General features: G+C 42.1%; 1 long non-coding RNA gene across 2 annotated transcripts; it reads right to left on the bottom strand.

The window, feature by feature from the left end:
• Positions 1 to 1,825: 1,825 nt before the first annotated feature.
• On the bottom strand, positions 1,826 to 12,163 carry LOC121830302 (uncharacterized). Of its 2 annotated transcripts, none has more exons than XR_013052324.1 (2): positions 9,693 to 12,163; positions 1,826 to 2,755 (listed from the first exon to the last, which is right to left on the bottom strand). It is a non-coding gene; the product is annotated as an uncharacterized LOC121830302 (long non-coding RNA). The 2 variants fall into 2 exon arrangements; XR_013052325.1 differs by having other exon boundaries at positions 11,895 to 12,163.
• Between the last annotated feature and the right edge of the window lie 14,938 nt (positions 12,164 to 27,101).

Genomic DNA, 27,101 nt, shown 5'->3' with positions numbered 1-27,101 from the left:
TTTCTCTCTTGGTCCTGTTACATGGTATATAGCATGTGAAGGTGCAGACGTTAACAGTTTTTAGTAACGTGATGGAGATACAGGAAACAGAAGTACTAAAATAATGTTTGAGGGATTGTTTTATGGAAAATGAAATGAGAAATGGAACACTTGTAGGCTACTTGTCTGACAGAATCTCTTCATCTCTGGTTTACCTGTGATGGCCAGTTCTTGAACTATGATTAGAAAGGCATCTATATCATCATAAAGGCCTGTGCTGGGTCACTTGTTCCCAAATATAAATAAATAAATATATATAAAATAAAAATATAATAAATATATTTATATATAAAAATAAATAAATAAAATATAAATAAATGTGTTATAAATATGCTTGGACACAGTATATAAAATAATCATACTATTTCTTACTAATAGAATTCAGGTTCCCCGGCAACAGGGAAAAGATAAACTCTGTTTGAGCATCAGTGTAGTCTTCCCTTCTTGTACCTGCCTTCAAAGAAATTAATCCAAGCAGAACTGGAATGCTGTGCCTAACTGTTCTAAGGAGAGATGAGGGAATAGCTCTCACTGGTAAGAATGCCTTTGGCAAACAAGACAGACAACAGACAACATAACCAACAGGGGAGCTGATGATGACATTCTTTCTTAGTTGAGTCTGTTGCTGTAATAAATGCCACGAGCAAAGGCCACTCAGAAAGGAAAGGGCTTTGCACATTCTGACCTCTGTCCATCATGAAGGGAATTCAGGTCAGGAGCTTGACAGAACCCTGTAGCCAGGAACTAAAGCAGAGGCTATAGAGGAATGCTGCTTGTTACTGGCTTGTTGTAGGCTTACTCAACTGGTTTTCTTATACTATCCAGGAACACCTACTCAGGGTGTCTAGATTGTGTCAAATTATCAATTAATACTAACTATAATAAGTACCTTCCAGAGTTTTCTTGAGAAACTGCTCCCAGTGGACTGGGCCCTCCTCTATCATTAGCAATCAAGAAAATGCACGCACAGACTTGCCTACAAGCAGTCTGATGAGACTTTTCTCAGTTAAGGTTCCTCTTCTCATTTGAGTCTAGCTTGTGTCAAGTTGACACAAAACTTTCCAGGACAGGTTCTTACAAAAGCTGTTGGTCATAAAATACATTCTGGACCACATGGAATAAGGAGAGGACCAGTGCAATATTTCCCAATATTTCTACTCTTTTTTCTGTTCTAGTTTGCTTTCTGTTGCTGTGATAAAACATTCTGACAAAAAGTAATTTGAGGAAGAAAGAGTTTATTTCAGTTTACACATCTGAGACTTCATCACAATACTGCATCTGTCTCCAAACTTAAATAAATGAAAATTTCTGATTCTATACCATTGAAATTTCAGAACTCTGGAGATACCTGTTTTTCTACAGACTGTGCCTCTGATCATAAGATATGTAAAGGATTTTTACAAATAATTTAAATAATGGAATAGCTGCTTCATGGAACATAGGGGCACAGAAATATTTTATCATGACTTTCTTTTTTTTTATTTGCACAATTCTTTAATATCCAGATTTTCCTTGAGTGACAACTTGAAACTTTATAAATCAAAAGAAAGAAATGGTCTCTTTCTTTCCTTCCTCCTTCCTTTCTTTCCTTTTTCTTTCTGTTTTTAAATTCATTTTGTTGGTTTTTATAAATTTTAATTAAAATTATAATTATATCACTTTCCCCTCCCCCTCCTCTCTTCAGTTCCTCCCAAGTCCCTTCCCTCCAACTCCTTCTATGTTCTTCCACCCTGAAATTGATAGCTTCTTTTTCTTTATTATTGTTACATATACGTGTGTGTGTGTGTGTGTGTGTGTGTGTGTGTGTGTGTGTGTGTGTGTGTGTTTGCAGAAATACATAAATACAACCCTCTGAGTCTGTTTTTGTTAGTGACGTATATACAGTTTCAGGGCTGACCATTTTGTAAGTGATAACCAATTAGGTGTCTCTTCACTGTGGGAGGCCAGTTCTCCCTCTCTCGGCAGTCGTTAGAAGCCTATAGTTGTTTGACTAAGGGTCTGTCTAAGGGTTTCAGTTGCTATGATAAAACACCATGACCAGCTCGGGGATGAGAGGCAGTATTTTACTTTACAGCTTATAAGTCCATCATCCATCATCCATGGAAGTCAGGGCAGGAACTTAAGGAGGAACGTAGAGGGAGTAATTGTTACAGAGGCCCTGGAGGAGTGCCACTTACTGGCTTACTTTCCATGGGTTGCTCAGCTTGCTCTCTTCTATCACCTAGGACCATGGGCACAGAGGTGACATGACCCACAATGTTCTGAGACTTCCTACACTAACTAAGAAAATTCACTCACTACAGACTAGCCTACAGGAAAATCTTATGGAAGCATTTTCTCAATTGAGAGTCCCTCTTCCCAGATGACTCTAGCTTGTGTCAAGTTGGCATAAAACTGTCCAGCACAGACTAGGACCTTATGAGATTTTCCCCATTTCCACACTAGTCCATCTACTGACATTGCCATTGTTCAGGTCTTGCTTATGTAGCCATTTCTTTGAGAGGCAGTTTCATAGCAGGCATCCTGGTACTCTGGCTCTTACAGTTTTCTGCCCCGTATTCCACAATATCCCCTGAACCACAGATGAAGAAGCTGTGATGTAGATGTATCCACTGGAACTGGGATCCCCACATTGTGTCCAGTGCCGGGTTTCTGTAATAGTCTTCATTTGATGTAAAGAGAAACTTTTCTGATGAGGGGTGGTAGCAATATTTATCTGTGGTTTTAAGAATAAGATTTAGACCATAGTTAGCAATTATGCTGGAATATCAAAGTGGCAGTAATAGGTTCATTTCTAAAACCCATGACCTCACTTGTCACGGGAAGTTGACTAAGTTTCTAGCACCAGCACCAAGTCCAGGTAGACACTGTTGGTTACCAACACAGGTGAGCACCACGTATGCACTTTGTGGATATCATGCCTTATTCATCATTATTTAGTTCATAGTATTCCTGCTGTGTCGGACAATTAACTGCTTCCCTCTCTTGACAGTTTGCATAGTACCTTCTAGTAATATGGAAGCTAGACCACAGGAAGGAGGCCTTCAGGTTGACTTTCTCTAGTGCTCAAATGCTGAGCATACCATATTATAGTATGCTGTGGGATGTCCTGTATGTTGTAAATACATGTTGCTGTGATTGATTGATAAATAAAATACTGATTGGCCAGTAGCCAGGCAGGAAGTATAGGACAGGCGGGACAAAGAGGAGAGGCTGAGAGGTGGAAGCTGGAGGAGAGGCCAGCCCGCCATCCAGGGAGCAGCATGTAAAGGCAGCAGATAAAGCCAGGGAACACATGGCGACATATAGATTAATGGAAATGGGCTGAGTTTAAGTGTAAGAGCTAGTCAGTGGTAGGCCTGGGCTAATGGCCAAGCAGTTTAAATAATGAAAGTGTCTGTGTGTTTATTTTACAAGTGGGCTACGGGACTACCGGGGATTGGTGGGACCCAGAGAGAAACTCTCAAGCAACAATAGTAATTGGTTAGGATGGAGGCCCAAATTTACTGCTTGAATTCACACACCCAGTGTTTTTCATGTAGTTGATGTTTTTCCACGAAAGCCACAAAATCAGCCATTATGTGTAACATTTACAACAGAAAAAAAAAAGAAAAAAAGAAAGAAAGAAAAAAGAAAAGATTCCAGATTCCACTAAAAATAGCTTCAGAGGAATATCTAGAGCTTAAATGAGACTTTGCATACTAATCTGGACCCTGAGAAAGAAGCTCAATCACTTGCTTCTTACCTTACCCTATATTTCTTCTTTATAAAGTGCCTAATATTGGACCTAGGCAGATGGGTCAGTCTCCACAAACATGAGTCCTTGAGTTTGGATTCCCAAAACTCATATGAAAAATGAGGGTTGGGGATTTAGCTCAGTGGTAGAGCGCTTACTCTATCTAGCAAGCACAGACCCTGGGTTCGGTCCTCAGCTCCGGAAAATTAAAAAAAGAAAGAAAGAAAGAAAAATGCCAGGGTGAGATAAATCTATAACCCCAGCCTTGGAGAGACAGTGGGAAGGAGACAAGCAGATCCCCGGGGTTCATTGGCCAGCCAACCCCATCAACTCTCACAGGTTCAGTGAGATACAGTCTCAAAAAACAAAGGTGGAGAGCAATCCAGGAAAGACACCCAACCTCGATCTGGGTCCTGCATAAATATGAGCACATATGTGAGCACATGCAAACACATATATGCACATGCACAGACTACATACACAACACAACACACACAAAAATAAATGTTATATACACTATTTAAAGTAAATAACATTAAGAATATAATACGATTTAAAGTACATAGCGTGTGCATGTGTGACTGACCCAGTTCAAAATAGAAGGTGCCCACGCATCAATCACGTGTTTTCTGTGAAACAGAATATCTTAAAATTTAAGCGCATATGAGAACCAAAATGTACAGATGATACCAAAACCTAAAGCTGCTCTAGATTATGGAAATGAACCCCAACTCTGTGAATGAGTTCCTCCTTCGCATGGGAAAGGAGAGCAATATGTTTCGCTCAAGACAGCAGATGCCAGAGGCCAAAATAGCTACATTCCCACGGGAGATCTCCCTGTGGGATCAGCAGATGGTAAAAGCTTCCCCCAAAAATGCAGCTTTTACGGTCCCTGAAAGAAAAGTAAGATCCAGGTAGGGGGAAAAGGTTACAAGGTATTTCAGGTGATGGGAACTGTGTGGTCAACATGATCGGGCATGGAAAGGCAAGAACAAGCAGACTACTTCCCCACTGAACAGCCTGTCCATTAGGCTGGAGAGAGGGAGTCAATGGGAAAATGTAAAGGACAGATAACCAAGGCCAGAGCATCAATCTAAAATGCTTAACTGACAATGAGATCCTCAAGTTTTTAAAGGAACAGTGTTCCTAGAAGGAAAATTGTTTTATCATTGATAACATTTAGCATTGCCAGTACAGGCAGTTAAGAAAGGTAGGTTGATTTCAGTCGATTATGGAAGTATTTCTAAAGTCTGCAGAAAACGAACCTCCATTGCCAGAACACGAGGATGCAAGGAGGCCTGTTACCTTGACCTTGGTACCCACTCTTGGCTTAGGAAATGTTAGAGCAACTATTCTTGTGAAACGGGATGCCCAGGGCTGGGGCGATAGCTTGGTGAACTAAGTGCTTGCTGCACAACCTGGAAGATAGGATGCTGAATCCTCAGCATCCATGCTACACACCGCTAGGAGGTGGTGGGACAGGAGAAATAACTCAGCAGTAAAGAGCACCTACTGCTCCTGCAGAGGACCCAAGCTAGGTTCCCAGCACCCCCATCAAGGGGCTTGCAATCACCCCTAACCCCAGTGCCAGGGGATCTGTTGTCCCTTTCTGGCCCCTGTAGGTGCTAGCACTCATATGCCCATGAACAGACAGGCAGGCAGGTCACACACGCATGCATGCACACACCACACACACATATACACAACTAAAAATAAAAGGCATAGTATAATTTTTAAAAGCTAACTGTGGCAGTGCGCACCTGCCATTCCAACAGTGGGTAAATGGAAAGAGGTTTGCTCGTCAGGCAGTCTAGCTTAATCAGAGAGCACCAGGTTCAATGGGAGACACTAGATAGATAGATAGATAGATAGATAGATAGATAGATAGATAGATAGATACATACATACATACATACATACATACATACATACATAGACAGATACATAGATAGATAAGACCTATATGTCTGTCTGTCTGCATGTCTTAGATAAGATTACTAATGCTTCGATAAAGCATCATAACCAAAAAGCAAGCTTGGAAGAAAGGGATTATTTAGTCTACACTCCCACATCATTACTCACCGCTGAAGGAAGTCAAGGCAGGAATTTAAACAGGGCAAGAACCTGGAGGCAGAAGCTGATGCAGAGGCCATTGAGGGGTGCTGCTTACTAGTTTGCTCCTCATGGCTTACTCAATCTGCTTTCTTATAGAACCCAGGACCACCAGTGCAGGCATGGCACCACCCACAAGGGGCTATGCTCTCCCACATCAATCAATCACTCATTAAGAAAATAGCTTACACGATCAAAAACACCAATGACAGTCAATGTTTGAGAGGATGTGGAGCAAAGGGAACACTTCTCCACTGTTGGTGGGAATGTAAGCTTGTACAACCACTGTGGAAATCAGTATGGTGGTTTCTCAGAAAATTAGGAATCGAACTACCTCAAGACCCAGCCATCCCACTCTTGGGCATATACCCAAGGAATGCTGATTCATACCATAAAGATACATGCTCAGCTATGTTTATAGCAGCACTATCTGTAATAGCCAGAACCTGGAAACAACCTAGATACCCTACAACGGAAGAATGGATGAAAAAAATGTGGTACATATACACAATGGAGTACTACTCAGCAGAGAAAAACAATGAAAGCATGAAATTTGCAGGCAAATGGATTGAACTAGAAAAAATCATCCTGAGTGATGACCCAGAAAGACAGTCATGGTATGTACTCACTCATAAGTGGATTCTAGATATAAAATAAAGAACAATCAGACTACAACCCATAGAACCATGGAGGCTATATATATAGCATGGAGGTCCCTAGGATGACTGTGGCTTATAATAAATTTCGGTTTTACTCAAAAAAAAATAAATATAATGTATAATTAAGAAATACAGGTTAGTATTTAGCAATCTATAATAATCAAAATTGTAGTCTTATTAGGTATGTTTTCAAGATTAAACATGTGGTGATATTTTTTTTTTGTGCTCTAACAAATAAAGCTTGTCTGGAGAAAAAAAAAAGAAAATAGCTTACAGGCTTGCCTATAATTTGATCTTAAAGGGACATTTTCTTAACTGAGGATCCCTCCTGTCAAATGACGTAAGCTTGTGTCAAGATGACATAAAACTATCCAGCATACTAATTTATCTGTCTGTCTGTCTGCCAGTCTGTCCTTATACTACTTGTTCCCTGGACATGGGCTAAGTATATCAACATACATGATCTCACTTCATCCTAAAACACTCCTGTAATTATTGCCACCCTCATTTTATAGATGAGGAAATGAGGTTTAGAGAAATTAATTGGCTTGCCCGAGTTCACACTGCCAGTGAGTGTGGAAACAAAGCCAAAAACAAGTATTTCTGGAACGAAACTGCATGTTCTTAACCAGTTTCCCTGGTGTTCTCATGAATAATTAGTAGTTTCGTGTTCTGAAGCTGCCGTTGGTCCTGGCTTTCCCTGGGCGTTCAATGCTGCCACCATCTGGTCTCCTGCAAAAAGTTCAGGCTTTTCTTAAGCAGTTAGTCTCAGCCCAGTTGGAATTTACAGTCCCTGAAAAGAGGTTGAAACTTGTGTGGTCTCCATCCATGTGCATGACCTAAAAATCTTAAATCTTTTCAGTATCCTCCCCATTGTTCATATGCAGTGTGTGAGGGCCACTCAGAGATTCGAATGGAAGTTATCTCAATAACCAAATTGTGCGAGCCAGAGAGAAATTCAAAACCAATCCACCACTGTGTGGAAAAAACACTGCTGAGGTGGGTATGTCAATCCTGGATTCAGAGAGCAGAGGGAGTCTGGTGCACATCCCCCTCTGTTGATGAGGGGAAGCTGGAATTGGTGAGGACAGAGCAGCCAAGAAGGAAAAGCATGCTCTCTAAGGTCAAGGGAAGACATTCAAAGAGTCAGAAAGGAACCAGTAGAGATTTAGTCCTCAGTAAAGTAGTAGAGATTTAGTCCTGCATTCACTTGCAGAAGGCTGATGGCCACAATCTTGTGAAAAATAAAACACGTTCACATGAGTAACGATAATAGATCCTTTGCCAACGCCTCGCTGACTTCCAGTTTCTTCTGCTGATCTTCACCTATCAAGTCCCAGAGTGTGTGAAGCATGGTTTCCCCTGTGCAGGGGGTAAAGGCTAGACAAAGGCATGTTTTATCTCTGTGTGAAAGTGAGACAATATCTGATGTAAAATGAGCAAAGGTCGGGAGTTAGAAGCTCTACATCCTGGTCTGACCTCTCTACCCTCCATGTTTTCATAAGCCTTAAAGCCTGTCAGCTTCTTAGAGCCATGCAGTTCCCATACCTTGAATCCCTTGTTTGAGTGCAGGACTTTAACATACATTGAGATTCTTAGAATAATAACGATGGAGGGGTGGGGTCGGACAGCAGGTGTTCAATGCCTGCCTAGCGTCCACGGACTATATGTGTTACTTCAAATCTGTTGTTTCCGTTCAGTTAGGAAGACTGCCTGAGTACAAGGCCAACCTGAGCTGCAGAGTGAGACCCTGTTTCTGAACAAAAAACAATGAAAAAAAACACCAAATCCATTGTCTCACTTAATTCACTTTCACAGAAAGCTATAAAGTAGAGATGTAGCCCTCTCCTAACACTACATGACAAATACCATTCTAAATGTTGTAACCCATTAATCCTTGTGGGCATACTAAGAAGGTAGGAACTGTCACTGTCCCTGAGAAGCTGAATAGCATCCAAAATCAAACAGCAGTGTGGAGCTGTCAGGCCTGGTTCCAGAAGCTGTTACCCAACACCACATTCTAACACCTACTCAATACATGCGTACCCCTCACACCGTCTATGCATAAGTGCACGTGTGTGCACACACAATGTGTTTCTGTTTCTTACTCAACAGTGGATCACAGGAGTAGATTCAGAGTTCGTCGGATGAGGCACATCAAATGCTCAGCATCCATTCTAACACTCCCCTTCTATCTACCTGACAAGGAGCCAAGTTTAACACAAGATGAGGATGACACTGACTCCTGTGAAGCTTCCCCTATCAGAGCCTGGAACTCATCAAGCCCTTAGCAGACAGGAGATTGGTCTTGGCATTTCTATAGTGACACCTGTTAATGTTCCAACTAACCAGCGTTATACCAGAAGACATCATGACAGGCTGAGTAGTTTACACTATGGAAATGTGTTTTCTCATAACCCCAGAGGTTAGAAGTCTGAGGTCTCTGTGTTGGTAAGATTGGTTTCTTCTCCTTGGGTTTCTCTTGGCTGGTAGATTGCCATCTTCTCCGTGTTTTCCTGGGATCTTTCTTCTGCGTGTCTCCATCATATTCTTTATCTTTTAACTTTCTTTTTTTATTATTAAGAAATTTTCTATTCACTTTACATACCAACCACAGATTCCCCCCTCTTCCCTCTTTCCACCTCCCCCAGCCTTTCCCCCAACCTACCCCCCGATCCCCACATTTCCCAAGTCAAGGTCTACCATGGGGAGTCAGCAGAGCCTGGCACACTCAGATGAGGCAAGTCCAAGCCCCTCCCCCCTGCACCAAGGCTGTGCAAGGTGTCACACCCTAGGCACTGGGCTCCAAAAAGCCCACCTATGCACCAGGAATGGATTCCGATCCCCCTTCCTGGGGGCCCCCCAAACAGTTCAAGCTAAACAACTGTCTCCCATATCCAGAGGGCCTAGTCTAGTCCTATGGAGGCTCCACAGCTATTAGTCCACAGTTCATGGGTTTCCACTAATGTGGCTGGTCATCTCTGCATGTTTTCCCATCATGACATAAAGAAATGGGAGGTTAGAGCTAGAACAGGGACAGAGTGGGAGAGCAAGGAAAGGGATAGCATGATAAATGAAGACATAATGGGAATAGGAAGAGGCAGGGCGCCGGGGAAGTTCTCAGGAATCCACAAGGATGACCCCACCTTGGACTACTGGCAATGGTCGAGAGGGTGCCTGGACTGGTCTACTCTGGTGACCGGACTAGTGAACACCCTAACCGCCATCATAGAGCCTTCATCCAGTGGCTGATGGAAGCAGATGCAGAGATCCACAACCGGGTGCCAGACTGAGCTCCAGAAATCCAATCAATGAGAGAGGGGAGGGATTCTGTGGGCAGAGGATGTCAAAATCCATCACATTCTTTTAGGAATACTCACGTCGAACTGCCCATAATGCCAGTTCTGAGGGATCCATCGCCCTCATCTGGCCTTTGCAGGCATCAGGCACTCACATCATGCTCTTCCATATAAGCAAGCAAAACACTTTTACACATAAAATAAAAATAAATAAGTCTTTAAAAATACTTGACCCTATGATTTATAGTTTGGATTCATCTTTTGGTTGGGATTATGGGAAGTTTTGTTCAAAGCAAGATGATTCTAATTACTTTGTTTCTTCTTGTAATCATATGCGTGATTACTCCCACATTAAAAATAAGATTTCTCAGGCAAGTAGCATTATTATTTTGTCTAAAATATCCTAGCAACATGCTGAGAAGATCCACGTATCAATATATTTAAACACGTGGAATGAATTCCTGTTTTTCAAAATAAATAAGACTTACTCAGTAATCAGTTTTTTTAATTAATTCAATACTCATGCATATAATTACCAATTTTATACATTTAGTACAAGTGAAACTCTACGGAAAATTGGTATCAAGTAGCAATTATAAGTCTAGTATATTTATATTTTATAAGTTTTCATGCCGACTACTCAAAAGAATAATAAACAGTTCACCTAAAAGTAAACTTTACCCTAAAAAATGAGAACAATCGAACAGAGATACTCATTTCCTAGAGCTGAAGACAGGCCTAGCTGTGCATTTCAGAGCTTGTTTTGTTCCTTTCCACAGCATCCTAGAAATAATAAGCACCTGAGTAAACACGGGATGACTTGCTCACTCCCAGAGATAATCCCTATATCTTCAAGCACAGTGAGCTAATACTGCCGCATAATTACTAAGTAGTGTCTTGTCTAAAATGCTCTGTCATGTCATGGGTTTGCCCCACTCCCTTTAATGAGAAAAACTGAAGCCAAAGACAAAAGTCATCCTATTCAAAGAATACTAGTTCAAAAATCATCTCTTGCTAGTGTCTGCTTTGTGTGGAGTGAGGTGAGGTCAAGCACACTCCAAGCCAGCATTTCCTAGAGCAAAGAGTCTTCCACCCACGCTGAAAATCAAGGGCATCAAATTGGGCAACATCAATCCTGCATCCCTAAAAGAAAATAATTATTGGCCCTGAATAAGAACAGAACTAGTAAAAAGTTCTTTGGGCTTAGAACCAAATAAATACTGTATAGATAAAGGGTTCCAAAGGAGAAGTCAACAACCACATTCCCACTCTCCTAAGAAGAAGCTAATTGTGAATTACTAAAAATGTTATTTAAATGTTTAAGGTTCCCTTTTAAGGATCAATTAAGAGAGATACATGTAAAAGAAAAGATACATACAAAGTATTGTATCTCTTGAAATGCAAAGGTCTTATATGCCCACCAGTGTGTTTGTTATGCTCCCAAATTACATTCATTATGCTTATAGCTGAGCCTCAATTATACAAGAGAAAACAAATCATTCAAATACTTCATCCCAAACAGTAATTCTTTCAGCAAGTTACAAATGATTGTTATCAAAATGAAAAAAGCACATTTTTGATGTGGAGAATTATATCATGTTATTTCATAAGCACTGGCAAAGTGTTTGCTCTGCATTGAAGGCTGACCCTGTGGCATGGTTATTTACCATTTGGGACTGAGTACTGGTGGTGGCTATTATTCACTGTATTAGGCTAATTCAGATTTTTCACTGTTTCCTGTATTCCACAATGCAACTTTAACCACCGAGAAATGCCCCAGACGCTTTTCACCTCTCCTTGAAGCTCTGTACTGCGTCACTTGAGATCCTCCGACATTTCATCTTAATGGGTAGTGTGATACTTTAAGAACACTGCATTTAAGTTCTGCATAATGAATCATTATAGACAATAAGATATAGGCTTTGAAACACTTGTTAAATACAGAGATTTCTTTTACAAAAGAAGGTGTCTTAGTTCGCTTTTTTGTTACTAGGATAAAAATACCATGATCAAAAGCAAACTGGGGAGAAAAGTGTTAATTTGACTTACAAGTGGCAGTTCATCATGCAGAGAAGCCAGGAAAGTGTTAAGGAAGCAGGAACCAGGAGCAGAAAACACCAAGGAATGCTACTTACTGGCTAGCTTTCCATGACTTGCACAGCTTGCTTTTTCATACAATGCAAAGTCACCTACCTAGGGGTGGGACTGCCCATAGTTGGCTGGACCCTCTGACATCAATCATTAATCAGGAAAACGCCCCCACAGGTCTGAGCGGAGGCCAATCTTCTGAGGGCAATTACGCAATTGAGTTCCCTCTTTCCAAGGGACTCCAATTTGTGTCAAGTTAACAAAAAGAAAAAGAAAAAGGAAATAAATAAATAAGCAGCCAAGAGGCGGGCTTTTAGGTTCTCTTTCAGATAAACAGAGCTCCCATCCATCCCCCATGTGAAACACGGAACTCAGAACGTGGCCACTAGAACTTTCTAAATTAGGGATTGACGTGAACATAGTTCATTTTTTACTCTTTTTCTAGATCTTAAACATATTTCCCTTCAGCTGTAGAAATAGCTTTGAGCTGTACCGTTACCAATCCATTTCTCCTGCTTTATAAAAAAGCAAAACTCAACAAGGTTCTGCCTGCTAACTCAGTAACTCCATATGTTTTCCGAATGAGCGGAAACCATGGCGGTGGACAACACAGTGAACTGACTCCCAAGAAGCTGATATTTGAAAATCAGAGGATAAAGAGCGCCTTGAAACATTGCTTCCAGCCACCAGGAGAGTCACCCGAGTGCCTGTCCTGTCACCTGCTAACACCAAGAGTATGGACTGCACCCACAAAAGAAACCTTTGCCCCGTGGTGGTCCACCGATGAAAGGATCCTTGTCTCTTCAATTTTTGAGGGAGTTTTCCCCCTCCACACAGAGATAATACGAAGGTTGGAACGAAACCAGACCATTTGTCTTCACTAGCTCGGCCAGTTTTCTAAAGTGACACTTCTGTATTGACCTTGTTCTCTCTTCTGTTTGTGCTCTCACATCTGGATCCAGCCACCACCCCGAGAGTTCTGAGACACTGTTTATCTTGCAAATTCAATGGATTTTTCTTGTCTTCCTTGCCCCACGCCCCACCCACCCTCCACCCCCATTCTTATTCCACAGTCATTCCTCAGTCAGTGGTTAGCGTTCGTACCACCTGGTTGGTGGGCAACACTGTTCCGCCATCACAGAAGTCTGTAGAGAGCACAGTGTTTGTAAATTGGACTCTAAGCCAGGCATGGCGGTGCATGCCTTTAATCCCTGCACTGGGAAGGCAGAAAGGCAGGTCTGAGTTTGAGACCAGCCCAGTCTACGGGGTGAGTTCCAGAACATTGGGAGCTATAGAGAGAGACCCTGACTCAAACAAAGGAGAAGGAGGGAGAAGGGGAGGGAAGAGGAGGAAGGGGAGGAGGTGGGGGAGGAAAAGGAGAGGAAGGAGGAGGGAAAGGAGGGAGAGGAAGGGGAGGAGAGGGAGGAGGAAAAAGAGGAGGAGGAGATCTCTTGAAGCTCCTGGACTTAACTCAGGCATCACCATGGTGATCCAAATGTTTATGCTCCTCAAAATTCACACATTCAAAACCTACCTCCAAGGTGATAATATTAAATAGTAGAGTTGTCAGGAGATGAGTAGGTCACGAGACCCCTATCCCCATGAATGAGTGTTTCCCTTAGAAAAGAGATTTGGGAGGAGCTCCTTGCCTACTCTGGCATAGGAAGACACTGCCACAAAGTACCTTCTGTGAAGCAGGAAGTCCCAATTAGACACTACATCTATTGGAACCTTGACCTCGGGCTTCTCCCTCTCTAAAAATGTGATGAGTGGATTTTTGTTGTTTATAAATCACTCCGTATATGGTATTTTATTACAGTAAATAGATAAGAATAAAACAGCCACTTACTATAGTCATATACTTCATTTCTCAGAGTTTCCTTTTCTTTTACCTATTAATGTTAGTTATAATAGTGTTACCATTTCTAGGCTTGTGTTTGAAGACTCAAGTGGTGTTTAAAAGACATTTATTGAGGACTGGCAAGATGGATCAACAGGAAAAGACACTTGTCACCAAGCTTAAGTACCTGGGTCCCACATAGAGGAAGAAGAGAACCAATCAAGCCCCCAAAATTGCCTACACACACATACACACACACACACACACACACACACACACACACACACACACACACACACTTATAATTTTTAAAAAAATTGAGAGATTTATCAAGGGAATAGAGAGCTGGATTAGTAGCTAAGAGCACTTGCTACTCTTCTGGAGGACCCAAGTTCAGTTCCTAACACCCACATCGGGAAACTCAGAAGCAACTGTAACTCTAGAGGCTGCAATACCCTCTTGTGACCTCTGCATGCACGACTATGCACAGTGCCCCTCATCCTCATACCCATGTGATTATTTTAAAAGACATCTGTCAAACTCACAGCACAGCCTTTTCGGTTAATGTTACTATTACTTCTAATTTCAGCGGCCTTTCATAGGCAGACTTGGAAATGGGCCTGCATTAGAGAACTTGACCAAAGTGTAACCAAGGGACAGTTGGATTTTAATTTGCTTGAATAAAATGACAAATTGGAGGCACTGAAAAAAATCTTTGCCTTCTGGGAAAAGGCAGGCTATATCCTCTAAGATAAATACGCCCTAAGTTTGGTAAAAAGAACTATCAGACCAGAGTGACACCCATTCATTTATCTATTTATTGTCTATAGTGAATTTTGTGTTGTAAACAGCAGCACCCCAGAGTGATACCCACTTATTTGTTTATTGTCTATAGCTAATTTTGTGTCTCAACTGTAATACTTAGGAACTGTGAAAGCAACCACATGGCCTGTAAGTCCTGACATACTTGAGAAAAAGTCTGCTGGTCCTTAATCTTGTCCAATCCCTTCATTTTCTTGATGAGAAAATTAAACACAATCATTTACTTCGGAAAATGGCGAAGGAAATTTCCTAATAAATCATCTTTGCTTATGTACAGAAAACTCATCTGCATGGCGACTATTTACTGATATAAATAAAACCTGCCTCATTAGCTGGTTTTGTTCTTTCCCTGGCACGCACGCGGTTCCTGGGAGCCCCCGCAGAACATGGAGTTTTACTCTGACACTGTGAATCTAGTACTCACTGCAGGAAGGAAAGCAATTCCCATTAGGATGAGCAAAATCTGAGGTGAAAAGAAGAGATGGTGTGTGCTCAAGCCAAGAGTTCAGTTTTATTTAATTCACAGAGAGATGCTGGTTTTTTAATTTCAACAGCATGGGTGCATCAAAGGCTGCAGAACTGCTGTCATGCGGAGATAGGGTCTAAGGAACCAAAAGTAGTTTCTCTGACTCTCTCTCTCTCTGTGTGTGTGTCTCTGTTTCCCTCTCTGTCTCTCTCTGTCTCTCTGTTTCTGTCTCTGTCTGTCTCTCACTCTGTCTATCTCTGTTTCTCTCTGTCTCTCTGTCTCTCTCTCTCTCTCTCTCTCTCTCTCTCTCTCTCTCTCTCTCTCTCTCTCTCTCTCTCTCATTCTCCTGTGATGGCTTACTTACATATTTCTTGGAAGGAGCAATAGGACTTTAGAGAAGTTAGAAGACTGTCATTTCTCAGTGACTCCTTGCAAAGGTTAATTGCAGTCAATAAGACTAAACAAGACCAGGAAGAGGGTGGGCCCGGCCTTTTAATCAGTGGCCTGGGAGAGTTATCAGTGGATTTGGCACAAAGAGAAACACTTCAGGGTAGAAGCTTTGATTTGCGCTGATTAGTTTCACATTCTTTCCTAATACAGCATGAATACTGAAAATAGATGCCGTCCCTCAGGCTGTTGACAGTGAAGTTAAACCTTCTAGAACAGTGGGTTTGTTCCCTCTTCCAGCAGTGAGCTCCAGCAGACAGAGGAAAGGAAAATGCCATTTCCCTCACAGGAAAACCAGATCTGTTTGATTTGATGTCACAAAGAATGCCATTAATTCAATACTGCATAAATTGTGCAAAATGTTTGGGGGATGTACAACCAACCTTTGCGCTGTCAGAAAATCCCACATTATCCCCAGAGTGTGGCTCATCCTTCACTTTGGGCAGGTCATTCAGGGCAGCCTGTGGAGCTGTTTAAAATGTGTTTCCCATCCTTGGATCTGGCATGGTGAGCCAGCACCACTGGGTGTCTCACCCAGGCATGTGCATTTTCAACAAGCTTCCTACAGAATTTTCATGTGTATTCAAGTTGAAGGCTGTGGGTTCATGGAAGAGGGGATTGGCACTGTCAACCTATGACGCTCAATGTTTTACTTGAAACGAGTGCAATATACTATATCTTGCCAGACTACATTAATAAGTTTTGAGAACCAAGAAGAAAAAGCCTGAGGTGTCATGTCAGAGAAAGGGACAATGACCTGGGAGATTAGTACACTGAGCTAAAATGGCTGTGCTTAGATGGAGAGATGTGCAGGTGGTCCCATTGTTTGAGAACAGTTTCTTTTCAAAAGACATACTCAAGGATATGGATTTTAATTTCTGTAAAATATTACCCCTACCTTTTCCCCTATACTTTGGATATGGTAGATTAGACTCTACTATGCATTTCACATGAGAATGAAGAAACATCTCAGAAACAACTAATTTCCCAACAATTCATGCTAGTCCTCCCAGCCCAATATAATCTGCACAATTAACATGTCTCTGGAGCAAAGCTTGAGCTACCCTAGATGAGAAACCATCTAAACATTTGAATGTTGCTACAAACTAAACTAATGAATATTTGATTCTTGCCAGCTGCTTCATAATCCTCCTCCTGCCTAAAAGCCTTGAGATTACAAAGTCCAATTTGGCTCTCTCTGGAGCTTTGCGCCCACATACACAACAGCCAAATCCCTCTGGTGTTTTACTAACGGCCACAACAACACAACAAAAAGACTGTCAAGGCAGCTGTAATTGAAGTCACTTCTAAAAGATAAATATAGAAGTTCATTAATTCTTTCCTGCAAGAACATGAAGTTCAAAACTGTCCTTGCTCTGCCGTCCCCACGGCTGCTTTGGCGGGGGGGGGGGGGGGGGGGGGGGGGGGGGGGGGGTGTCCAAACTGACATCAGGAGTGGAGGATTGGGGGTTGAAGAGACGGGGAGGCATCTAAGGCAGATAAGACATATTTCATTCACCAGCACACAGGCTGGCAGATAGTGGCAGGTACCCTGGCACACATCAGCACACAGCAAGAAGGCACACACACACACACACACACACACACACATCAGCAAACAGGAATCACAGAGGTAGGCACATCCCTCCACAGGCAGACATACACAGGCAGGCTGGCAAAGTAAAAAGTTCTGGCCTCTGACCTCAAGACCACAGTTAAACCTAAACAAAGGTGGTGACAGATGACACCCTCACTTACTTTTGGGTTCCCCAGCCATCTGGTGTCAGCCATTTCATGCTGATTCCTAGTCTCCCACTCCCACCCCCACCCAGTAGGCAGTTTTTTTGTCCCACCAGTCAGTTCCCAAATATCTACACAGAGACTCATTATTAATTATAAATGCTCCACCAATAGCTTAGGCTTGTTTTTAGCTAGCTCTTATAACTTAGATTAACCCATTCCTATTCATCTATGTGCTGCCCCAAGGCTCATTTACCTCACATATGTACTTCCCATGCTGCTTACTCTGCGTCTCATGACATCTCCTGGTGACTTCTCAGACTCTGCCCTTCTTCTTCCCAGTGTCCTCCTACTCTGGCTCTGCTGCCCAATCTCTTCCTGCCCAGCTATAGGCCAGTCAGCTCTTTATTAACCAATGAGAGTAATACATATTTACAGTATATGAACATCGTTCCACAGAATTTCCCCCAGATGTCCAGTGTTGGCCATTTTGGTCTATGCTGAAACAATGTCAGCACCATGTTGTCTAAACCTGACTGGCCATTATAGCCATTTGTTTCCTACACATAGCTCCATTCACCAAGAAACTAGGGACTCACCAAAATTAAAGTAGATGTTTTGCGGGAAAAATACTTGAATTCAGTTAGATTAAATGATAAACCTGAACCCATCAGTAATAATAAAATATTTGATTATGTAACGGATTAAGGAATTTTAATGTATCCCCTAATTTAATCTTAATGGTAATTTTCCAAAAGGAATAGGATTATGTCCACTTTCATATGAGAAAAACGAAAATGAGCTTCAATTTACAGTGTTATAAGTACTTATGAGTAACTTTGAAAATCCCCCTACTTTCAAGATTAACTTTTCTTTTTGTTGTTGTTGTTTTGTTGTTGTTGTTTTGTTTTTCAAGACAGGGTTTCTCTGTGTAGCTTTGTGCCTTTCCTGGAACTCACTCTGTAGACCAGGCTGGCCTTGAACTCACAGAGATCCATCTGGCTCTGCCACCTGAGTGCTGGGATTAAAGGCATGCACCACCACCCGCCCAGCAAGATTAACTTTTCTTGATTGGACAAATGCCTTGACTATGACAACTTAACTAGTCTACCTTCAAGATTAACTTTTCTTGATTAGACAAATACCTTGATTATGACAACTTAACTAGTCCTGCTGACTGGTGAGGGAGGAGGTCTTCATAGATAACCAACATAGAAGGGGAAAGTTTATTTGGTTCATGACTTCAGAGGTTCGGTCCCTCATTGCAGACTTAGCCCATTTGCTTAGTCCTTAGCACAATGCATTGAGATAAAGCATGTGGTGAACGAGGCCCATCCACGACATGGCAACCAAGAAGTAAAAAAGACACAAGAAACATCCAGAGTTCTAATAGCTCCTTTCAGGGAATGGCCCTGGTGCCCTAACTCCTCCCACTGGGCCCTAGGGGCACCTCTTCAAGGTATACCACCTCCCAATAAAAATGTCAGTTGAGGACCAAGCCTTGATCACACAGACTTTGGGGACCTCTCCAGAGTCAAGCTACAATGCTTGGCTCCAAGTGTCACAATTTCAACCACTACAGTAAGGCATATCTCTTAAAAAGTTCTTATTAATAAAATCAAACCTGAGCCAGGTATTGGGGTGAACTGGAAGATCAGAGAACCAGAACAAGCCACAGCTTCCTCACCTCGCCAGATCCTCAGCTGATTCTGTTTCCTCAGACTGGAGGCTTCTGAGTCTTTATCCAGAATGGGTCTCAGCTGAACTGCTGCTCAAAAGCCTGAATGCTTAACCAACCAAATGCTTCTAGTTTCTGGTCCTCACGCCTTATATACCTTTCTGCTTTCTGCCATCACTCCCTGGGATTAAAGGCTCGCTTCTTGGGATTAAAGGCATGTGTCACCATGCTTGACTGTATCCTTGAACACATGGATTTCTGCCTCTGGAATGCTAGGATTAAAGGCATGTGCTACCACTGCCTATCCTCTATGTTTAATATTGTGGCTGTTCTGTCTCTAAGCCCAGGTAAGTTTATTAGGGTACACAATATTTTGGGGAACACAATATCACCACACGCTACCACTTAAGTCATTGCAAGGGTAAATATGTTAGTAGCATCAAAAACTAGTTTAAAAACAAACAGACAGACATGAAGTCACAAGTCATGCTGTTTCATGTGGCTAGGTTAGGAATCTCAATAAGCACTGGTCTGTCTCATTTTATTTTTCACTTACAGAGTCTAGACTTAACTTCTAGCATGGTCCCCATTTCTAATATGTGATATACCAACAACAATGAAACCAAGTTATTCACTAGCTGGACCAAATTTTCAACTTCAGTTCAAACTCTGATATCTTGGCATTGACTAAATCTCCCACCGCCTTTCTCAGCCATGGCTCCCAAAATTGAATTCTGCAAAAGCACAGCTCTGTGAGTCAACCAGACTCGGTCTGAATTTTGTGCCAGTTTTTGCGGCTCTCTCCTATCTCAAGCCCTAGCCCAGGCACTGTGGCGACTCCAGACATCGGCGTCTGTTTCCTCTGACGGGGAGACTGCCACCTTCTGCCTGGGTGCTGTTTTCCATATGATAGCTTGGAAATTAATACTCAGGGAGAAATCTAAGGGCCATGTGTTACCCTTCTCTTTAGGAACTTCAGCATTTCACTGGTTGCTGTGCATTTCCTGAAAAATAAGTTTTTTGGGTTGTTTTGCATTTTATATATGCTTTGGTGAGAAGGAAAGTCAAGTACAAGCTACCCAGCCATGGCCCAAACCTAAAGGCAAACAAGAAGTTCTCTATTTTTAGAGGGTGGGAGTGGTCTTGGGCATCCCAGGTTTGTCTTGACCTTGCTATGTAGCCTAGAATGATGCCAGATTTTCCTGCCTCTACCTCCTGAGTGGTGGGTTAACAGGACTTCACTACCACATTGGCTTCTGTAGTATGGGGAATCGATCCCTGCAAAGCTCTTCCACAGAAGTAAATCCTCATGAGTTGCCTCTTTGCTATTCTATATCCTTTCTCTCCTCACTTTCCATGCCTTACTAATGGTAATATAGTTTCCATAAATAACTACAATACATCTCAGAAAAATTCAACACATCCTAGGAAAAGAATATATAATAACACAATGACAGCAGCGAATCATGAATGATTAACATCTAGATTTTTACTTTCTATAAGGCTCTGTGGAGAAAATATGGAATCATAGTTGCCTAATTAAGCACATACTTATGAATAAAAACAGGCAAGGTGTCTAAACATAAACACTACACATAACAAAGGAAGCACAAGCCATAATTCTTAAATTGAATTACAAATTTGAAGCAGCCGGAAGTCAGTTCTTCCTCATCTCATATCCCACAGAGACTAGTTCATGCAGGCACAGCCTAACATTCTTCACATTTGTTCTAGGTAAAACGTGGCTGTCCTGTCTTCTGTTCCCAAAGGGTCTAGACAGAGGGAGGAAACAGCCCACTTGAACATAAAGAATTGGGTCTTTGATGCTGCAGTGGAGATGGGTGTTTTCACTACCCCATTGGCTTGTGCAGCCACACATTTTTCAGTCTACAGAGACCTTGAAGCTTTTTCAGATAGGCTATGGAGTCAACTTGATAGAGAAAACCAGGTAATCTCTTCATAGATCGTAAATAACTACCTTTGAGTTATTTTTTCTTTTTTATTTATTCTTCTCGCATATATTACATCCTGACTGAAGTTTCCTCTCCCTCCTCTCTTCCCAGTCCCCCACACACACCTTCCCTCTCCCCCAGATCCACTCCTCCTCTGTTTCCCTTCAGAAAAGAGCAGGCCTCCCATGTATATCAACCAAACATGGCATAACAAGTTACAATAAGACTAGACACATACCCTCATATCAAGGTTAGACAAGGCAACCCAGTAAGAGGAAAGGGGTCCCAAGAGCAGGCAAAAAAAGTCAGAGATACTCCCACTCTCATTGTTAGGAGTCCCACAAGAACACCAAGCTACACAACCACAGCATGTATGCAGAGGACCTACATCAGACCCATGCAGTCTCTCTGATTGTCAGTTCAGTCTCTGTGAGCCCCTATGAACCCTGCTTCATTGATTCTATGAGCTGTGTTGTCCTGGTGTCCTTGACCCTCTGGCTCCTACAATCCTCCCTGCCCCTCTTCTGCAGGATTTCCCAAGCTCTGCCTAATGTTTGGTTGTGGGTCTCTGCATCCATTCCCATCAGTTGCTGAATGAGGCCTCTCAGATGACAATCTAGGCTCTGATCTATGAGAGTAGCAGAATATCATTAGGAATCAATTCATTGACTTTTTTTTGTTGGTAGTGTTTGGTTCTATCCTAGGTTTCTGGGCTATCCAGCTCTGGTTCCTGGCCCTGCACGTAGTATCAGGCATGGGCTCCTTCTCATGACATGGATCTCAAGTTCAACCAGTCATTGGATGGCCACTCCCACAGTTCTGCACCACCCCTACCCCAGCACATCTTGTAGGCAGGACAAATTGTGGGCTGAAGGTTTCACAGCTGGGTTGGCATCCCAATCCCTCACTGGAAGCCTTGTCTGGTTATAGAAGATGGCCAAAGTTATTATCTCAAGGTTATCATGAAGGGTTTTTCATTTCTTTTGTATCAAGGTCTTTATTCCTAATCAGAAACCATCTCGTTGAAAGGGGCACACATTAATCCCCTAGATTTCATAACATGGCCTTCACCAGCTCCTTTTCCTAATAACTTATTTTAATAGCTCAGAGAAAAGATAGTAGAATGCAAGAACATGTGCCAAGAAAGGAAAACTTTCTACAAAACAATATGTACAAAGGAATTTGGACTCCTGAGAAATAGCTTCAGAGTTAGCATATGTCAATACTAAAGTATGTGGATATCTGTGTTGGCATTGCTTATTAAGAACATACTAATTAACATCAGTAGAGTAACATTTTACACGGTGATTTCCAATCTCGGGGTAGATGAGTCCACTAGGAAGGATTTTAATCTCCATGTGACTTAAGTGCATACCAAACCAATTACTCTGGAAATGAGAGCCAAAGCAGCAAAGAAATTTAAATCTCCAACTGATCCCAATATGCAGTCATGCTTGCAAATCACTGACTAGAGTTCTTTGGGATTCAGTTGTCTTCTGTAAAACGGAAGCATCAGTGATGTGGTGACTGAGCATCTTCCAGCCCAAGCTCTTCAAATCCACCGCCAAATTCCTTTGGACATTGTTCTCCTTCCTGTGCTCATAAGACAATGAGAAAAATCCAGTGAGTTCTCTTTTGGCTTCAGCTCTGAGATTCTGATGAATACACATGATCTCCAAAGTTTACAGTTTCCCAAGATGTTGGCCATCTCTATTTGCTCAGTCATTCGTCAAGGGGGGGGGGGGGGTATTAGCTGTCCAAAGAAAAAGATGAGTCTCACATGAAATATAAGAACAAAGATGTTAGAAATGGAAAGAACCCTTTTTTTAAAACACAGGAAACACCTGCTTATTGATACCTCCCTGTTGGGGAAATTATGTCTGAACATTTCCTAATTACAGATTCATATCCCGTATATGTTAGGTAACAATTTCCATGATTCATTACTCATTTGCAAAAGATGTTGTAGCTTCTTGCTTTTGCCCTGAGAGTGTTCCATTCTCTTCCTTTCTCTCTCCCCCAGAACAGATGTCTAATGAGATATACCATAATCAGCTACATGAGCTTTTAGAGGAGGCTCCGGGAAGAGAAAAATCTAGAGTGGGACTCACCTGCACAGCACACTCACCTGCCGTGAGCCTCTCTGTCTACATAGTGCCTCTTCCCACAGCTCTTCCCACCTCACAGATGTGCTACCAAAGGACTCCAGAATACATATGGCACTTCAAGGTACTTTGAAGCAAGAGCCCATATAAATACAGAACGTTTGTCCTACCAAGAGACAGCATCTTGGAAGATGCCAAACCACCCACTGAAGTCAACTGGCTTGGAATCTGAAGCAAAATGTCTCTGTACAGCAAAAGTGATGTGACACCATCAGCACCTCCCACGCCCACCCCTGGATCTTCAGTACAGTCCACTTATAGTCTCCTGAACAACAGCTCAAGATCCAGGCCTTCCCACCCTTGTGGATGGCTCTGACCCACTAGCAAGACTTGCTCTTGTTGCCTTTACTGCCCTGTCCCCTGCTTGCTCTGTCCATATATCCACTTTTAGAACACAACCCACCAGGACTGGAAGGAGTGCCATAAAAGGCTGTCTTTGGGGCATAACATGGCTTCTGCACTCACAAACTCACTGTAGCTGTAGTTATCTGCATGAGGTCAAGCCAGCTAAAACTCCAGCTCAGATGGAGTAGATAATCCCCAGGTCCTACCCTTACTAAGGAGCTATTGGTGGTTAGTAGTTGCTGGGGAAGGGACAATCCTTCTTTATTGAGAATGTGGACACTGGTAGGATTCCCACTCTCCAACGAATGACTCCCCACCCAAGCACATAGAGGTAGCACTAACTGGACGTAGTGGGTTATAACGTCTTTTATTTTTACTTTTCATAAAGACATGAAGTTGGGAGGAGGGTATGTTGAAGAGGATCTGGGAGAAGCTGAATGGGGAAATGGGGAGTAAATACCATATTTTGTGTATAGATGTGAGAAATTTTCAAGATTATATTTAAAATTTTAAGAAGGGTACAACCCATCATTCACGTTCTGGTTTAATTAATCATAGCTACCATTATTCAGCATGTACCATGTACCAGAAGCTGACCTGAACAGTTTGGGTTGTTTTTCACCTAATTCTTTGTTTTACATACTTATTTATTTAAGGTGTGTGTGTGTGTGTGTGTGTGTGTGTGTGTGTGTGTGTGTGTGTATCTATGTTGAAGTCAGAGGACAGCTTGGTAAAGTCAGTTCTACTCTTCTGCTGTGAGAGTCCCAGGGACTAAATTCAGGCTGTCTAGATAGCAAGTGCTTTTGCCCTGCACCAGCCTAGTTGCCTAACCCATTCAGTACATCGACAACATCTGTTTTACCAAGTTAGACCCATAGGAAAAACATCAGAGCTCTAGGGGTGAAATAACAACCAGACGGCAAGACCAGAGTATCCAAACCTTTCATGGTACAAAGTGGATGCTTTTACCCATACTGTAGTTGCTTGTTCTTTTTACTTTTTTCAAAAGAAGGCTTTATTAACTATTATTTTGTACATCGGAAGTACTTTTTTATTAGTATTATAGCCAGTGTACAAGTCTTTTATTTTTATCTGTTTAACTTTAAATTTTTTATAAGAGATATTTTAAGCATATTCTCTCCCCTCCCTCACCTACCTACCTACCCAACTCTCTCTCTCTCTCTCTCTCAACAATGAAATGAAAATTAAAAAATGAAACTAAAAGCATGCACAAATGCACGAGGGTATACACACACACACACACACACACACACACACACACACACACTCCAGTCCATTTTGTGTTGGCCAACTGCTCCTGGGCTTAGGATCTGCCCTGGAGTGTGGCGGACATACCCAGTGAGACTCCATTCAAGAAAACGGCTTTTCCCTTCCTGGCAGGAATCAATTGCAAGCAGGTCTGCAGACTTTCTTTTGGCCACTCCTCCCTGTAGAGATTTCTCCCCACTCACAACAAACTCTCTTCCAGGTTGGTTTGTTTGTTTCCCTTTGTTTGCGCTCCTGTTTTGGGGGACGGGGTCTCACTTTATATCCTCTGCCTCAGGCTTTGAACTGCTGAGGTGACAGTAGTGAGCTACCACAAGCAGCTTCCACGTTTTTCACCTGTTCGTATCCTCTTGGTTATTTTTTTTTTTTTTTTACCTTAGTGTTCAAAGTTACGTCAATGTGTTCTGTTCCTTTCTGTGAGCATATTAACAGCCTGTTGGGACCACAGAACCGCTCACCAAGCCTGAAGCAATTCATCCACCTCCTGGAGGCACACTCAGAACCTGCTCTTATTTTTCAGTCATGGGTAGATGGTTTTTGCTACTCTTTCATCACCCACCACAATCACAGTGGTTTAACTCGGTCACTAAATCCTTCCCACTTGTTACGAGCCCAAATGCAGGAGTTAAGTGATGAGGGTGAGAGGTTAAGAGGGCCCAGGAAGGTGCAATCAGAGACAAAGTTCACTACCTCTGGGGCATCTCAGGTTATGACAGCAAGGGTGATAAGAGCTATCAAACAGAGCATTTGGTTTTTCAGAACGAATAGAATATTTGAGGAAATACTGATTAGATAGCATGCCATATGTTCACCAACCATCAGATTTTCCAAACTGCTTCTAATAATTACTCTATCTTCTTTATGTAGAATGTTTTTCCAATATGTCGGAGCACAGGGCAGAATGAAGTATACAGTGAGTTAACTGGATGTGAATTTTAAGCATAGTGACCATTTGGTCAGTCCATGCAAAGCAGTGAGTTAAGAAAAAAAAAAATTTACAAATTCAGAAAGACAAACCTGGGAAACTGAAACCTTGAGGAGTTCCATAGTTCCTTAAAAGGAAACAGGAAGTTATGCAAATGGTACTTACAGGTAAAATAAAATAAATCTGATCATAAGAGATTAAAAGTTGTCACAGAGCTATGACCCCTCTCCGCCCCAACAACTGTCTGTATCCATCTCAGCTCAGCCTTTTCAACTCTAAGAGGAGCGGAGGCCATGTCTGTGGCATCCTGAGTGTGATGTTACACCAATGCCCCGCGCTTCCTCTAACTCCAAAGCTCCTGGAACCATAAGACGAAGGGAAGACACCGAAGAGTTGAGCATCACGTCTGCTCACTCATACACAAACTCACCCTAAGCCTCAACTTAGGAACCTGAAGTCACTGTACGCTGAGGAAGGCTGGGGTGTGAGACCTGCCTCACCATTGTCTGCCGTTTCTATGTGGGACGGTATACAGCATAGCCTTATGGTTTGCTTCCCTTGAAGCAGAGCAGGCTAGCACTGACTTCCTTTCTTTTCTTTGATGGTCTTATGTGAGAATAACCCTTCAACTCGGCCAGAGAATCAAGACGTCTTATACAACGAATGCATTCCTGAAGCATGCGGAACCTTTCTTCTGCACACAACTCCTACCTAGAATTTTAGCTAGTGTTTCCTATTTCTATCTCATGCCTGTGAAACAGATTATAACTGTGGGTTTCCCCCACTTCCTGGCCTCTCTCTAGCTACAGAACGTCTTGCCACACTACCTCACAGACAAGTTCCTTAGATAGAGCATCAGATGACCCATGTACAAGTTTCAGCTCTACCTCTCATTGCTCCTGGGACCTTGACTAAATTAACCATCTTGCTGGGCCTCGACACCTTTACCTGCTGAAAGAAAAAAAGCTCCTGCTTACTCTCAGCATTGGAGGCTCCAGGAGAAAGAGTGTGCAAAGAAAGCTTTGTAACTCCCTCGTCTGCACAGGCTGAGTCAAGCCGTTTGAAATTCCCTGTAGTCCTATGAGTCTATAACTACTGCCAAGGCTTTCATTTCTTTTCCTCCAGCCTTTTTCTCTAGTATACATACAGGTGTTTTATAGAGAGAGATTTAGGTCTTAAAGACAGCTATTTTATTACAATGTTGTGCACTGGGAATTCAATCTGTATATATTTAACAAAATATACAATTTCATAATTCTGTGTTCTACAATTATATATAATGTTACATGTCTATACTATGACATATATATATATATATATATATCTGTAGATTAATCAAAATCCTTTTAAAATGCGGTTAATAACACCTGGTGTAATAAATCCATTATTTGATTATATACATATGCATGCAATTTGAGGTTGTTAAAAATTATTTCCCCACAGTGCACGAGGACAATACTAGAAAGTGTGGTGTGTAATAATTCTATTGCAAGAGCAGGCT

Source organism: Peromyscus maniculatus, chromosome 6, assembly GCF_049852395.1.
Source record: "Peromyscus maniculatus bairdii isolate BWxNUB_F1_BW_parent chromosome 6, HU_Pman_BW_mat_3.1, whole genome shotgun sequence".
Classification (NCBI taxonomy): Eukaryota; Metazoa; Chordata; class Mammalia; order Rodentia; family Cricetidae; genus Peromyscus; species Peromyscus maniculatus.
Note: the sequence above shows the minus strand (reverse complement) of the source record. Positions and strands in the feature narration are given on the sequence as shown.